Source organism: Berghia stephanieae, chromosome 3 (genome assembly GCF_034508935.2).
Source record: "Berghia stephanieae isolate SIO BIC M18660-M18661 chromosome 3, UCSD_Bste_1.3, whole genome shotgun sequence".
Lineage (NCBI taxonomy): Eukaryota > Metazoa > Mollusca > Gastropoda > Nudibranchia > Aeolidiidae > Berghia > Berghia stephanieae.
In genome coordinates, this window is record NC_088362.1 from 8,729,913 (window position 1) to 8,735,264 (window position 5,352).

General features: G+C 34.5%; 1 pseudogene across 1 annotated transcript in view; it reads right to left on the reverse strand.

Moving 5' to 3' along the window:
* LOC144967116 (uncharacterized) overlaps nucleotides 1-4,427 on the reverse strand; it is an 8,443-nt pseudogene extending 4,016 nt beyond the window's left edge. The window contains exons 1-5 of the transcript XR_013644322.1: nucleotides 4,228-4,427; nucleotides 3,199-3,427; nucleotides 2,740-2,895; nucleotides 1,998-2,107; nucleotides 675-815 (exon numbers count right to left, since the gene is read on the reverse strand). The product of XR_013644322.1 is annotated as an uncharacterized LOC144967116 (transcript). The remainder of the gene's footprint in view (nucleotides 1-674; nucleotides 816-1,997; nucleotides 2,108-2,739; nucleotides 2,896-3,198; nucleotides 3,428-4,227) is intronic.
* Nucleotides 4,428-5,352: the final 925 nt, after the last annotated feature.

The following is a 5,352-nucleotide window of genomic DNA, read 5'->3' on the forward strand; positions in this document are numbered from 1 at the left end:
AATATAAATAAATATAAAGATAGATATATATTATTATTTTAATATTTACCACAATGTTGGAGTCAGTCTACATCGATGTTTCAGGCCTTTTCAGCCATTGTCAGGACTGTGCGTTACATGAGTTTGGTTTGTTGTGCTATTCGTACCATATTTGTATCCAACACGATTCAATAGATAGATAGATAGATAGATAGATAGATAGATAGGTAGATAGATAGATAGATAGATAGATAGATAGATAGATAGATAGATAGATAGGCATGGAGACCGAGAAGATGATACGGGAGACATGAGAGAGTTTTAGGCTTTTTGAGTTGTGCTATCTGCTACAATGAACATAATATTTACAAAACAGTGTTACAGGACATTAGATAACTTTAAAATATGCTATATTATGACCGCTTGGTTCTCATCTTATAGGTCTTTTCCTGTACGATGACGACAACACGGTTCAAAACCCGGCAGTGCAAATCTCATTCTTCGTTTCTTTTTATTTTCTGGCATTTCCCTTTACTTACACAAACGCACACACGGACACGATTTCTCTCTCTCTCTCTCTCTCTCTCTCTCTCTCTCTCTCTCTCTCTCTCTCTCTCTCTATCTCTCTCTCTCTCTTTCTCTATCTCTCTCTCTCCCTCTCTCTATCTCTCTAACCTGCTGATCACCACACTTACTTCTTGAGCTTCTTGACAATCTCCACAGCCCTGTTAATGATGGGAGCCAGATTGGTAGGGCCTCCGAGAGTGATTCGGCTGGCAATGTCACCGTAGCAGTCTAGAACATCAGTGAATCCCTTGCACGGGTCCTCATTTCTCCTGGAAAAAGAGTAATGTAAATGTTGCTGCTCGAAGGTCGAAGGAGCATAATATTTCCTGCCAACCAATGTTTTGTTTATTCATCTTAACTACGCCACTACTACATTATCTCATCCATCTGTGGTGTTTCATTCATCCTGTTTTGTTGATAAAGGGGAAACCCGAAACGTTCATTTGATATGTTTTTTGAATTAAATTGAAGCTTACATTCACTTTCACATTATTATCTGGAAAAAGAGAGAAATTATTTTCAAAAAGTTTTTTTCATATCCTTTTCTTCATAACTAAACGGCAATTTCAAAATTCTCGATAAAATTTCCATGAGATAATCTAACATGAAATTGTTCCAAGGATTAGTTTAAACTTTTCGTTTGCTACCGCGTAAACTTATTTGCAGGTCTGATACCCAATTCATTATGGGCTCATTTTTGTAAAAATGATTCAAAAGTTTATCCATCACAACAATGTTAAATTAGGCTCATAATTGCGTTTCCCATGTCAGACCTGCATATATGTAAACGCCTGTAGCTATGCTTTCTCGGTCCCCCAATGTGCAGAAATGTCTTTAAATTGAATTTAAAAGAGGCAACATTTTCTATCCTCTGCGTAGGATTCAAAACTGACCTCTCCCAATCTATTTTAATTTGATTCTTATTGCTTATTATATATATATATATATATATATATATATATATATATATATATATATATATATATATATCATAAATCTGTTCGGATTTCTTGTATTACTCTTATAAATATATAAGAATGAAAGTATCGATGAATGAACGGACACAATTTTAGAAACACAGCTCAGAACACCAATGACAGATACCACCACTAAGTAAAATCTACATTCACTTTAAAATTTACATTAAAACACACTTGATGAAGCAATAAAATTGAGCTTTTATATAGCGCAATATCCACTAAATGTGCTCAAAGCGCTTTAACAAGGGGTCCCTGGTCAACAGCAACATTTAACATGTTAGGCGATAATAAAATTTTCAAAGATAACGCTGTTTACGGCCAGGTACTCATTTTACACCTGAGTGCGGTGAAGAATGTGAGTAAAGAGCCTTTTCCAAGGACTCAACAATGCGCCGAGCGCAAGGCTCGAATCCAGGACCTTCCGATCCGAAAGCGAGTGTCATACAACAAAACCACATAGCCGCACAATACCTGAATGGGAAAACAGTCTTGCTCCTTGTTATGCTGTCACCAAAACCATATGCTGGAATAAGGTTGTCTTGGTCAAATGACTCTAACGTTCGACCCATGATAGAAATTACCTGAAGAATAGGCGAGATACATACATATTAAAATAAGTGAATGTTGTTTTGTGTTATACTATTTAATATGACCATTAAATACTTTCAAATTTCTTTTAAAAAGATTAATTACTATTGGCTCTTACGGTCATAGCTCTACTTTTTTATTCATAACAATTTCCAAACAATACCTTAATACTGCTTACGTTTTAAGAAGAAGATGAAATTAAGAATACGAAAAAAACCCCAACAACAACAAAAAAAAAAAAAAAAAAAAAAAAAAAAAAAAAAAAAAAACCAACAAAAAAAAAAAAAACAACAACAAAAAACAAAAACAAAACAACTGGAAAAACAAAAACAAACAAGCAAACAACAATAACAATACCCCCCCCCCCCCCCAAAAAAAAAATAATTTCCCCCCTCCAAAATAAAAAAAACAAAACCCCAACCAACCAACCAACCAACTAACCAAACAAACCAATAGAAAACCCAGACCAATTTTTTAAAACAAACCCATCAAAACAGCAGATCCAAACAAAAACAATGCCATCATAATAAACATCACCAACCCAAAAAAAAAAAGGTAAAATAAAAAAAACAGAAAAAAAAACAGAAAAATAAACAGGGAACAAACAAACAAAGAAAAAAGTCACCTTCTGGTAGGGATTAATGATCTTTCCAGGGACCACCTTATGAAGGTTTTGGCCAGCGAAACATTTCCGCCCTTGCCACTCGTTGCTGGCACTAAAATCCACGCCCACAATCAAGCTACAACTGTCTAGACCAGCTTTATGGCAGGCCCTCGCTAACTGTGGATAGATACATCAAAAATAAAAGGAGATACATTATATAAACATATATATATATATATATATATATATATATATAATATATATTATATATGTGTGTGTGTGTGTGTGTGTGTGTGTGTGTGTTGTACGTTTGTGTTAGAATATCGTTTTGAGGTGAAGAGAAAAATATTACTGTAACGACTGGAACGAAGTTATTCTTATCTTATTATCTATTGATAGATTCTCCACGGATCCTTTGGTCTTTTGTTTGATTAATGCATTATTATTCAAAATATAACTTGATAATATAAAGCAACCTACCTCTTCATACGTAAAAAATCTGTCTTCAAAAGCAAAGAAAGTCCGGTAACCATTGTAATTCAATCCCAAGATCGAAAGCAATGAAGAGTTACTTCCCCTCAACTTTGTGCTGCTACGGTAGTTGTAGTTTGTAAAGATGTTGCTGCCTCCATTATTGTTGTTGTAGTTGCCAGACCAGTAGCTCGTGTTATCCACATATCCAGATTCTTCTTGTCGCTGACGAGCGGCTCTAAGGTATAATTGAAAGAGTTATATTAACTCACTCAATCCTAGAAATTTTTGCTTCTTTTCAAAATTAAAAAAAAAAGTATTAAAACGAGCATGTACTCGTACATAGATAGTTTTATTCAACTATCATTAACATGTAAAAACTAAAAACATTAGCTTTGATAAAACGCCTCTAATTTGTCTCAGAAAAATTTAATAAATAGGCATGGGGTATAAGTAACCCGATTAAAATACGGATATAGTCGGTGTTAGGGTTGAGTGAGTTAAATTCAGTTCAATAAATAACAAATGAATGTGTGGATATAATGATTATTTACTTATCATAATCAAAATATAAAAAGGAAGTCAACATCCAAAATGTGAGGCTGTCCTGAAGACTTTTCACCCTTATGAATAAATTAAAATGCATGTTTAGTTGTTTACTACAGTAGTTTATTCGGTTTTATAATAACTACAATGTTTCTCTTTTTATCACTGTATACCCAATGTTGGGGGTCCCGATAGCTCAGTCGTAGAGCACTCGTTTTACACGCAAAGGGACCGAGATCGATCCCGGGTGCAGTCGAGATTATTTTCCTGACTCCCCTGTCCACCCAGCAGTGAATGGGTAGCTGAGTCTGTTAGATATGGCGGAAAGTATTTTTGCGATAGACTAGCGTCCTATCTAAAGGATAGCAAGCAAATGCTATTGTCCGTTTCACGCTATAGAAACCGGGATAAACTCCGGCTCCACGGGCCGAATGGCTCCGAAGGACTATTAAAAAAAAAAACCCAATGTTGCACCTCCGTATAGATACTTACTTGGCCTGCTGGTACATCCAATACAGGACCATCCCGTCATGTTGGCGATTACGTATAACAAACATGACCATAGCGTCATCAGGTGGCAATCCGGACCCTCCAAAACTGACACACTGTGAATAAAAATGATGTGGAACATGAACATATGGAGTAACCAATACAGCCAACAAGTTTATATGCCATAAAAGGTCATTTTGCATCAAAAACAAACAAAAAAACAAAACAACAACAAAAAAACAAAAAACAACAAACCAACAAAAAACAAACCCCAACAATGTCCCGAAGAATTTAAGAAAAAGATGTAGACTTTTATAAATTCCCTGATTTAAAGATTGAAAAAATAATGCCATTATTAAAATCAATTTTAAAAAAACAAACAAATAAAACATCGAACAATTTTTTTACATCAAAGACAAAAAAAAAAAAGAATAAGAAAAAGTAACCAACAATAAAACCACACAAAAACAAACAAAAACAAAAGCAAAACTAACAAAAACAAAAGACAAAAACAAAACAAAACAGCCAACGACTAATAAACAAAAGACAAACAAACTAGGGTCTAGCAACTTTATCTACACTATTTGGTCACCTTAAAAAGCCCGTTCTTACATTCTTGGGTGTTATTCTCACAATCAGATTATTGATAATTTGTCACTATTTAATCCTAAGAACGGAGGAAAGCTGTATCGTCCTCTATTCCTTGAGATACTCATTCTTTTTTAATCGAAACGTTACGAAAATAACTTTTGAGTCAACCTCATATTTGGTTGATAATTTAAACATGGTTTATGACATTTATACTACCACAGACTGAGAATACACTACCATTCTATCAAGAATATTTTTACTTACGCTAGTCTGTCACCAAGTACTTTCCGCCAGATCTAACAGACTCAATCAATTAAAGAAAAACATGTTCCAATAACTACGTGGTTACCACGAAGAGAGGGAGGAAACTAAAGTAAAAGAAGGTTATTGCTTTCAAGATTAAAGACCCTTGTGACATTCTGTGGTCGCGTAATCGATTCGAGGACAAATAGAATTTTAAAAATAATAATAAAATAAAAGAGAGAGAGAGAGAGAGAGAGAGAGGAGAGAGAGAGAGGGAAGAGAGAAGAGAAGAGA